Source organism: Triticum urartu, unplaced genomic scaffold (genome assembly GCF_003073215.2).
Source record: "Triticum urartu cultivar G1812 unplaced genomic scaffold, Tu2.1 TuUngrouped_contig_5840, whole genome shotgun sequence".
Classification (NCBI taxonomy): Eukaryota; Viridiplantae; Streptophyta; class Magnoliopsida; order Poales; family Poaceae; genus Triticum; species Triticum urartu.
The window spans coordinates 9,157-21,086 of NW_024116548.1; the positions used below are offsets into that span (position 1 = coordinate 9,157).

Here is an 11,930-nt window from a genome sequence, read left to right on the forward strand (position 1 = left end):
AACAACGTGGTTGATGTAGTCGTACGTCTTCACGATCGACCGATCCTCAGTACCGAACGTACGGCACCTCCGCGTTCAGCACACGTTCAGCTCGGTGACGTCCCGCGAACTCCAGTAGAGCTTCCGGGAAGAGCTTCGTCAGCACGACGGTGTGGTGACGGTGTTGATGAAGCTACCGACGCAGGGCTTCGCCTAAGCACCGCTACAATATGACCGAGGTGGATTATGGTGGAGGAGGGCACCGCACATGACTAAGAGATCAATGATGAATTGTTGTGTCTCCAAGGGGTGCCCCCCTCCCCGTATATAAAGGAGTGGAGGAGGGGGAGGGGGCCGGCCTCCTATGGCGCGCCCCATGAGGAGTCCTACTCCCACCGGGAGTAGGACTCCCCCCTTCCAAGTAGGAGTAGGAGACGAGAAGGAAGGGAGAGAAGGAGAGAAGGAAAGGGGGGCACCGCCCCCTCCTTGTCTAATTTGTACTAGAGGGGGAGGGGGCGCGCGGCTGCCCTGGCCGCCCCTCCTCTTCTCCCATTAGGGCTCATTAGGCCCAATATACTCCCCGGGGGTTCCGGTAACCCCCGGTACTCCGGTATATGTCCAAAACCTCCCGAAACACTTTCGGTGTCCGAACATAGTCGTCCAATATATCGATCTTTACATCTCGACCATTTCGAGACTCCTTGTCATGTCCATGATCATATCCGGGACTCCAAACTACCTTCGGTACATAAAAACATAAAAACTCATAATACCGATCGTGATAGAACTTTAAGCGTGTGAACCCTACGGGTTCGAGAACTATGTAGACATGACCGAGACATATCTCTGGTCAATAACCAATAGCGGAACCTGGATGCTCATATTGGTTCCTACACATTCTACGAAGATCTTTATCGGTCAAACCGCATAACAACATACGTTGTTCCCTTTGTCATCGGTATGTTACTTGCCCGAGATTCGATCGTCGGTATCTCAATACCTAGTTTAATCTCGTTACCGGCAAGTCTCTTTACTCGTTCCGCAATGCATCATCCCGTAACTAACTCATTAGTCACATTGCTTGCAAGGCTTTATAGTGATGTGCATTACCGAGAGGGCCCAGAGATACCTCTCCGACAATCGGAGTGACAAATCCTATTCTCGATCTATGCCAACTCAACGAACACCATCGGAGACACATGTAGAGCACCTTTATAATCACCCAGTTACGTTGTGATGTTTGCTAGCACACAAAGTGTTCTTCCGGTAATCGGGAGTTGCATAATCTCATAGTCATAGGAACATGTATAAGTCATGAAGAAAGCAATAGAAGTAAACAAATGATCAAGTGCTAAGCTAACGGAATGGGTCAAGTCAATCACATCATTCTCCTAATGATGTGACCCCGTTTATCAAAGGACAACTCATGTCTATGGTTAGGAAACATAACCATCTTTGATCAACGAGCTAGTCAAGTAGAGGCATACTAGTGACACTATGTTTGTCTATGTACTCACACATGTATTATGTTTCCCGATGAACATGAACTTAGAGATGCACACCAACACGACATGATGATATCTAGCTTGTATAAGCAATATCAGAGACGTCTCATCACAAAAACCTTGGGAATGACTACTAAAACCATCAATTTCCTGTACGAACCATGGGACCAACATTATCAAACCTAGAACAGGTATCTCTACTAGTAAAGAGGAGTTGAGGAACGTAGACTGTACATTGGTATCTTTCTTTTAATTATGTGAAGTGAAATTGGTTCTTTGAAATAAGTGAAATAATTTTTTGAGTTGATTGAAATCAGTACTTTGAATTAACCAAAATCAATGATTATAAACTTGTGAAATCTCTTCCCTTGAAATGAGTGAAATATGTTGTTTAAAAATAGTGAAATCGGTTCTTTGAAATAAGTGAAATTATTTTTTGAGTTGAGTGAAATAATTACTTTGAATTACAATGATTCATAAACTAGTGTAGTGAAATCCTTTGTCTTTGAAATGAGTAAAATATGTTGTCTTAAAAAAGTGAAATCGGTGTTTTAAAATGAATGATATATGTATTTTTATACTAGTGAAATCGGTCTTTCTGAAAATGAGTGAAATTATTCTTGTTGAATTAAATGGAACAATTCTGTTGAAGTGGGTGAAATCAATGTTTCTGACATGAAATCAGTGTTCTGAATATTGAAATGAAATCAGTGTTTTTAATTAATGAATGAAATCTATTTTTTTAAGAAAGGAGTGAAATATGTTTCATGAAATTTTTAAATCATCTAAAATATATTCAAATCTGATCTTGTTTTAACGATCTCGTCGCCCGGAATTCCAATATTTAAAAAGATTTTTGAATAATTTTTTATTCAAAAGATATCAATGAATTAGTATTTCACAAGAAAAATGAAAAGCTAGTTTCTCTATGGGTGGAGAGAGAGAGAGAGAGAGAGAGAGAGAGAGAGAGAGAGAGAGAGAGAGAGAGAGAGAGAGAGAGAGAGAGAGAGAGAGAGAGAGAGAGAGAGAGAGAGAGAGAGAGAGAGAGAGAGAGAGAGAGAGAGAGAGAGAGAGAGAGAGAGAGAGAGAGAGAGAGAGAGAGAGAGAGAGAGTATGTGCATGCAGCACTCCGTCTTTCTCTACCTTTACCAGACGAAAAACTACCATCATGGACTTCTATCGGAGTGTATTGCAATGTATTTCTGCAGCAAAAAATTTGGTACCTTTATACTGCAACTCAGCACAACAATCTTGACGCGGAGACGAAGGGCAACAGATGTGCCGGTAGGTACCAGTGCTGTTAGAATATCTGTTTTTTTACGTCGATTGCTAGGTCTGTACAAAAGTTAAAAGTGGTACGTCTGTACAAAAGTAGAAAGTGCTTACTGTGGATAATGGATTGTCACTAACCAAGACCACATGGTTCCATCGTATCTTTATTAACACATAAAGAGTATTTTCCTACGTGCCAATCTTTCCGGTAATGTGGACGGCCAAATTAAAATCGGGAGATACCCGAACCTGAGACCAGCATGCGATCCAGTGCTTCTTCCTTGTGACCTTTTGATACAACACTATTTAGAACTATAAAAAACACTGGTCGTGTTATGGGTATGGCAAGCACCAACGGTTGTCTATGGATGGCTCAAGCGAAATTACTTTTGAGTATGCATCTGTGTTGACACGGCACGAGGCTTCCACCGACCCTCTCGCTCCTAGGATACTGCACCTTTGCCTTCTATGGGAGAGAGATTTCATCACCACGTGTGTAGTGTAGGGTCACAACGGGAAAAGATGTCCGAAATGTGATTTTGCCATGGGCTGACCGTTGTGTAAAGTGGACTTTTCTCGTCAGCTAGCCATGAGTGCGCATGGGTGGTGGCGGGCCTGGCCGTCGTCACCGTCGGCGTTGGAGCCCCGTCCAATCTGCGAGCTTATAAAACGGCTGCTGAGGAGCCCCATTGTGCAAACCATCCATCTCAGATCAGGAGCAACCAAATCAAGAAAGAAGAGCGCACCAGAGCCGTGTTTAATCACTCACCAACGACCGATGGCGTTTTTGGGAGGATCATTGCGCGGGACGAGAAGCATTGGCAGCGGGAAGATGACGCAGGGGATGAGCCACGGCGGGGTGCGGCCGGGGGCGGCCGCGGCGGCGGCCCGGCGCCCGTGAGGCAGCTCTTCTGGAGGATGAGGCGCGCCGTGCTGCGGCCGAAGCGCCGTGCCGTGAGTTTTGGGTACGATCTCAAGAGCTACTCCCAGAACTTCGACGATGGCCTCGTCCCTGCCCACCGCCTCTAGCAACACCCGCAGTGTCTTCTTCTTCTTCTTCTTCTTCTTCTTTTCAATTCTACTTGCCGCCCGGCTGGAGCACGGCTCGAGGCTGGTGATTTGTTCCTCTAGCTCAGCTACCAGTGTATTAGTAAAAAAAGTTGAGTTGGAAAATACCCAGTGTACTAGTATTAGAAAGTACTGTTCGTACACTAGTTGCTTAGTGTTGAAAGCCTGAAACTGCCAACGAAATGACAGTGTATCTATGTGCTTCTATGTAGTCTGCAAGCCGTCACTTGACACAATGGAATGGAATTTCAGCAATTTATGTTTATGCCGCCCTAGAATACACTCTCAGCACTGGTGCTTCTCACGTTGTCGCCGTCATTTGACTCTTGAGATGAAACCAATGTAGTGTTGAAACATTATATATGTATTCAACGTGACCAGAATGTTCAGGCCCTCGAAACTCCCATTTGGTAGATAATTGATCATTTAGGCCGACATCCATCCTTACTAGAAGCATCAGTGTGTTGCTGCGCCATGAATTACAACGTCAAAGTTATGCTCGCCTCGTTGCACCAAGAGATTTAGCAAATAGCTTGGAAATCTGATTGAACTAAGATGTACTATTGTCCTTCAAAAGGAAGTCTGACATATTCTAAAAGTTATTTGCTTGATTGTTAAGAGGGGCATGCACATGTAATTATTATCTTGATTTGAGTTGCTCAATATACTCAACGTCCGAAACACAACCTTTCGCACATACAAGCATCCTTCACGCATACAAGCAGTCTCAGTCCTCGTTGGTTGCCAAGCTGAACAAAAACTATTTTTACATGCCAATGACGTCTAGGATAAATAGATGCCTAACTAAAAGCTACGAGACCCGCTTCGGTACAACCCCCTGCTAAAACGTATAGTCAATTCACAAGTCGTACTTACTTCTGTATGTATGGCGTGTAGTCGTATACGTACAGGAGGCCATCAGATTGGGCCGGCCCATGAAGATAGCGTATAGCAGCGCTTCAAAAAATAAAACAGCGGTTGCCTGAGGTCGAGCTCAGAACCTTCGGATTATGGCACACGTGGTACAACCATCTTGCCTAGCAACCATTTTTGCGTAAATTGCAGCGCGAAGCCTTAAGGATAAGAACAACGCAGAATATTTTTTTAAAGTTCGAACGTAAATAACTTTTTGAAAACAAAACGTGATTTTTTGTGTGAATCCCAATCACTCTTCAAATTTTTGAACAAATATATAATAAACTGAAACATTTTTTTAAAACCATGAACAGATTTGAAACGCGAATAATTTTTAAAAGCAGAACATTTTTATAATTCCAAATTTCTATGGAAACAAAAACAACTGTTGGAACATAAACGTTTTTTGCAACTCCAGAAAAGAAATGGAAAAACAACAAACATTTTTGTAACAGAAGCATAAGACCATCATTTTTTGAAATTTTTGAAAAGAATATGACAATTTTAAGTAACTATTTCGAAATATGTCTTGCTTCTAAAAAAACTGAAATTTTCGAAAACTGTTGGATTTTAAAACATTATTTGATTTGTAAAATTTTATTTACAATTTCCAACAAATGTTTGATTTTTTTGAAAAGGTATCTAAATTCTGCATTAATGTTAGTTCTTAAGTATGTGCACTCCTCGTTTTGCACAAACATTAGTCAGCTTAACTGGTATGCCACTCACGGTTGTTGCAAGAGATCTGTGGTTAGATTCCTAGCTGGGTTTTATTTGTGATTTTTCACAGCATTAATGACTAATGATTGGTATGCCACTCACGGTCCTTGGTGTTATTTTCTAAGATTTCACGTCATTGCTTTACACATCATTAGTTGGTTCAACTGGTGAGCCACTCAGGCTTGCTGCAAGAGGTCTGCGGTTGGAATCCTGTATCTCCACTTGATTTGGTTTCGTTTTCAATTTTTCCGTGCCTTTAGCCATCACCATTGGCTAAAAAAACATAAAAAAGACCATTCTACCCTTTATTATGAAGAGGTATAAATAGATCTCCACCGTTAATGTGTTTAGGGGGGTTGTACCAAAGAAGAAGTGAAAAGCTACATACAGAACATAGAACTCATGTGACGGCCCTGACTAACTACCAAAACACTAACACACCACCATTACTCTCGCATATCACTCCATTTAAATTTACCAAAACATCACGCGAAAATACACACCAGACTATATTTCTGCATATAGACCATAAAGGGTTCGAATAGTTCTCAAACGGCAACATTGCCACCATAGTGGGTTGTCATCACTTCTGGCCCCTCTAACTTTCCACTTGGCCTCCATTTTTTCCACGGGCAGTTTTACTAGAGGTGAGCAGAAAACCACCTGAAGGCAAGAAGTCGTCCACTGTAACCAGGCCAAACAGGAGCAATCGTAGGAGAGCCACTTACCCAATGGCAATGAAGACGAACTCAAAGATGCACACCAACACTGCATGATACAACAACACAACATGATGATATCTAGCTTGTATAAGCAATATTATAGACATCTCATCACAAAAACCTTGGGGAAAAAATTTAGCTAAAACCTTTCATTTCTATATGGACCATGGGACCAACATTCCAAAGCTAGAACAGGTATCTCTAGTATCAAAGGGGTGTTGGCGATCATGCATTGTACATTGGTGTCTTACTCTTAATTGTGTGGAATAAGTGAAGTCGGTTCTTTCAAATAACTGAAATGTTTTTTTAGTTGAGTGTAATCAGTACATTGAATTAAGTGAAATCAATGATTCATAAACTAGTGAAATCTTTTTTTTTCTGAAATGAGTGAATTAAAACGAGTGAAATCTGTCTATATGTTAACGAGTTTATTATTTTTTGAAATGAGTGAAATAAGCCTTTTGGAATGAGTGAAACCTTTTTATTGAGTGAAAAATATGTAGTTTTAAACTAGTGAACTCACTCTTTTTGAAAACGAGTATAACTATTTTTTTAATTAAATGAATAATTCATTTGAAATGAGTGAACTCAATGTTTTTGAAATGAAATTAGTATTTTTAATATTTCCACACTCTTTGTTTTTAATTAATGAGTGGAATCTGTTTTTAAGGAAGGAGTGAAATATGTTTCACTAATTTTTATATCATTTCAATGTATTAAAATTTGATCTTGTCTTAAGATCTCGTCGTCGGGAATTCAAATATATAAAACAATTTTAAAGTAATATTTTTATTCAGAAGATATCAATGACTTAGTATTTTACAAGAATAATGAAGTGCTAGTTTTTTGATGGTGAAGAGAGAGAATATGTGTGCATGCAACCATCCGTCCTTCTCTAATTTTACCAGACGAAAAGCTACTATCATGGACCCTTTCACAGTGTATTGCAATGTATTCTTCAGCAAAATATTTGCTATCTTTAAACTGGAAGTTAGCACAACAATCTTCAAGATGAGATGAAGGGCAACTAATGTGCCGGTAGGCACGGGTGGATTTCCGCTTTCTATGCCCATTGCTAGGTCTGTGCAAAAGTTGAAAGTGGTAGGTCTGTACAAAAGTAGAAAGTGCTTACTACTGCTAGCTCAGCTTAATTGAACAATGGACAATGGATAGATGGGCCATGACCGTGGTGCGCGTAAAGAGTCATGATGCATCAACCGTCTTCCTTCTCCTCCTCCCTTTGTTTCTTTTCCGGTGAAGATTTGTTCCAAGGAACTACATCTTCATGATTGGATATATGGATCGTCACTAACCAAGACCACGTGGTCCCAAAATATCTTTATTTACACATAAAGAGTATTTCCTACGTGCCAATTTTTCAGGTAATGTGGATGGCCAAATTAAAGTCAGGGGATATCCGAACCTGAGCACCAGCACATGATCCAATGCTTCTTCTCTTGGGACCGTTTGATACAACATTATTTTCGAAGTAAAAAGCACTCGTCATGACATGGCAAGCACCAATACTTGTCGATGGATGCCTCAAGTGAAATTACTTTTGAGTATGGATCTGCTGTGTCGACACGACACGAGGCCTCCATCGACCCTCTCTCTCCTGCGAGATCCACTTACCCAATGGCGAGGAAGATGAACTAAAAGATGCACACCAACACGACATGATGATATCTAGCTTGTCTAAGAAATATAAGAGGCATCTCACCACAAAAACCTTGGGAAAAATCAACTAAAACATTTCATTTTCTATACGAACCATGGGACCAACATTACAAAAGCTAGAACATGTATCTCTAATATTAAAGAGGAGTTCAGGATTGTAGATTGTACATTGGGATCTTTCTTTTAATTGTGTGAAATAAGTGAATCAGTTCTTTGAAAATAAGTGAAATTATTTTTGAGTTGATTGAAATCAGTACTTTGAATTAACTAAAAACAATGATTCATAAACTAGAGAAGTCTATTTTCTTTCAAATGATTGAAATATGTTATTTAAAACTAGTGAGATGGGTTCTTTGAAGTAAGTCAAATTATTTTTGAGTTGATTGAAATCAGTACTTTGATTTACGTGAAATCAATGATTGATAAACTAGTGTGGTGAAATCTTATTTTCCTTGTAATCAGTGAAATATTCTGTTTAAAGAAAGTGAAATTGGTCTCTCAGATAATGAGTGGAATTATTATTTTTTGAATTGAGTGAAATAAGTCTTTTGAAGTGAGTTAAATTGGTGTTTCGAAATGAATGGAATATGTATTTTTATACTAGTGAAATCGGGCTTTTTGAAAATGAGTGAAATTATTTTTGTTGAATTAAATGGAACATTTTTTAAAATGGGTGAAATCAATGTTTATTAAATGTAATCAGCGTTATGAATATTCGAATGAAATCATTGTATTTAGTTAATGAATGAAATCTAATTTTAACAAAGGAGTGAAATATGTTTCATTAATTTTTTTAAACACTTAAAATATATTCCAATTTGTTCTTGTTGTAACGGTCTTGTCGCCCGGAATCCAAATATGAAATAGTATTTTAGAATAACTTTTATTCAAAAGATATCAATGAATTAGTATGTCACAAAAAAATGAAAAGCTAATTTTTCAATGGGCGGAGAGAGAGAATCTGTGTGCATGCAGCACTCCATCCTTCTCTACCTTACCAGATGAAAAACTACTATAATGGAATCCTATTGGAGTGTATTGCAATGTATTCCTGCCGAAAATATTTGATACCTTTATACTGCAAGTCAGCACAACAAGTTTATGCAGAGACGAAGGGCAACAGATGTGTCAGTGGGTACTGGTGCCGTTAGAATTTCCGTTTTCTATGTCGATTGCTAGGTCTGTACAAAAGTTGAAAGTGCTAGGTCTGTACCAAAGTAGAAAGTGCTTACTGATGCTAGCTCAGGTTAACTGAACAATGCATAATGGATATATGGGCAATGACCGTCGTGCACGTAAAGTGCCATGATGTAGCCATCGACTTTCATCTTCTCCCCGCCTTTGTTTCTTTTCCGATGAAGATTTGTCCCAAAGAACAATATCTTCATGATCGGATATATGAGTAGTCAGTAACCAAGAGCACATGGTTTCAACATGCCTTTATCAACACATAAAGAGTATCTGCCTACGTGCCAATCTTTCCGTTAATGTGGACGGCCAAATTAAAGTCAGGGGATATCCGAACCTGAGCATGAGCACACGATCCGGTGCTTCTTCTCTTGGGACCGTTTGATACAACACTATTTAGAACTAAAAAGCACTGGCCGTGACATGGCAAGCACCAACACTTGTCGATGGATGCCTCAAGCGAAATTACTTGTTCGTGGTACCATGCAACTGCATGTGTCGACACGACACGAGGCCTCCAACCGACCCTCTCGCGCCTCCTTGGATGCCGTACCTTGCCTTTTTATGATGCTGCGTCGGTCTTTGACTGTAGATGTAGCTAGTGTAGGGTGCCGACTGGAAAAGATGTCCGAAATAAGATTTTGCCATGGGCTAATCGTTGTGTAAAGTTCATTTTTCTCATCAGATATGAGTCGAGTGCGTGGGTGCTGGCGAGCCCAGCCGTCGTTACTGTCGGCATCGGGGCCCCGTCCATTCGGCAAGCTTATAAAACGGCTGCTGAGGAGCCACATTTGTGCAAGGGAAAGTTGTGGCTACTCTCGGGTGTAGGTACACCCGAGTTTGCAAAACTTTGAAAAATGTGATAAAACAAGGTCCAAAAATTCTGAAATTTCGAGACAACAAGCTTCATCAAGTGTTTGAACTTTTCGCAAAATTTCAGCTAAAAACAACATCCGAGGAGCTCTTACAAAAAAAACAAAATCAATGCTCAAACAGTGCACAAGCATAGAGCATTGATTTTGTTTTTTTTGCCGAGAGCTCCTCTGATGTTATTTTTCTGTGAATTTTTCGCAGAAAGCTTGAACATTTGATGAAGTTTCATGTCCCCAAATTTCAGATTTTTTGACATTTTTTGATCATGTTTTTTTTAATTTTTTTTCCAAACTCGGGTGTAGGTACACCCGAGAGTAGAAAAGCTGGTCTCTGTGTGCAACCATAAGCTACCTAATCAAGAAAGAAGAGCAGCAAAGTAGTGTTTAATCAACCGTGAGCTCGATCCCTTCCTTGTCATCTCATCAAGGTCGACCAACGGCGTTTCTAGGAGGTTCATTGCGCATGACGAGGAGCATCGGCAGCCAGAAGATGATGGAGGGGAAGAGCCACGGCGGGGCAGGGGCGGGGGGGCGCGGGCATGAGGCAGCTCTTCTGGAGAGTGAGGCGCACCATGCTGAGGCCGAAGCGCCGTGCCCTGAGTTTCGGGTACGACCTCAAGAGCTACTCCCAGAACTTCGATGACGGCCTCGTCACTGCCCACCGCCTCTAGCTAGCCAGACCCGCAGGGTCTTCTACTTCTTCTTCTCAATTTTACTTGCCGCCTGGCCGGACTATCGCCCGAGGCTGGAGAGTTTGAAGCATCGTCACCTTGTGATCTGCTGCTCCTCTAGTTCAGCTATGACTGTATATTAGACAGTATAGTTCATACATAAGTTGCTTACTGTTGAAAGTCTGAAACTGCGAATGAAATGACAGCGTATCAATGTGCTTTTATGTACGTAGACTGCAAGCCGTGTCACTTGCCACAGTGGAATGGGATTTAAACTATTTCTGTTTATGTCGCGCTATCTGTCATTTTATTTCTGTTTATGCTAGCGAAGATGGTGGGACCAAATATTTTTTATCAACTACTTTTTTTAGATCTTACCGTTGTTAGGGCAGCTACACCGGACCCCATACTAGTCCCAAACGCCTGGACGGGCTGCCCAGTCAACAAAAAACGCACGCAACCGAGGTCCCCATACCCGGCCCAAACGTCCGGACTGACCGGCAACCCCGTAAACCCCATATCTAGCCCATATATGGGGGCGGATATATATGGGGAGATCCTAGACGCCCCGGGAATGCCCGCCACGTCGGACTGACCGCTAGGGCCCCCGCGGTCACACGCATAGATCGGCGGTCCAACGCGCGCCTCCTCTGGTTCTTGGCGCGGATGCATTCATGGCGCCGTGTGTCGCCGCTCTGGCGTGCCGCCCAAGGGAGCAAGCCCGTCTATAAGCCGGACGGCGGCAACAGAACCCTAGGCTATTTGCCAGCTTCGCTCTCCCTCCCACCACCCCGTAACCATGGCCCGCAGAGGATCACCACCTATGCAATGTTGACGCCGGAACGCCGGTTGTAGATCGAGGAGGAGATCAAGGCCAAGCGCGCCGCTCATGTCGGTGCCGGGCTGCCTCCGGATTTGCTTGAGCCGGAGGAGGAGGAGGATCTGGAGCAGACGACATGGCGGAGCTGGAGGAGGAGGAGCCTGCTGCAGGCTTTGGCATGGAGGACTCCCTGGCGGAGTTTGAGGTCGCCCAAGCGGTGGAGATAGTGGAACAGACCGCCATCCTCGAATCCATCCAAGATGAGGCATATGTGGAGTCCAACCGGCGCTTCATCCGGCTGTAGAGGGCGGAGATTGACGAGCTCTTCGCCTCTAGTTTGGATGAAAATGAGCCGGAGCTGCCACATGCGCCCATCTACCCGGAGCTAGGGATGGAGATAGTGGACATCTCCAATGATGAGTAGTCCACATATGTACGTAGTATGTAGGTTCTTTTAACTGCATGGTTAGTATGGATTTGAGATTTCATGTTTGAGGTACATGGTTGCGGTGGTCGCTTTT

At 42.1% G+C, this 11,930-nt stretch overlaps 1 pseudogene; it reads left to right on the forward strand.

Moving 5' to 3' along the window:
- The first annotated feature begins 3,428 nt into the window (after window positions 1–3,428).
- LOC125529778 lies at window positions 3,429–4,089 on the forward strand (annotated as a pseudogene).
- The last annotated feature ends 7,841 nt before the right edge of the window (window positions 4,090–11,930 follow it).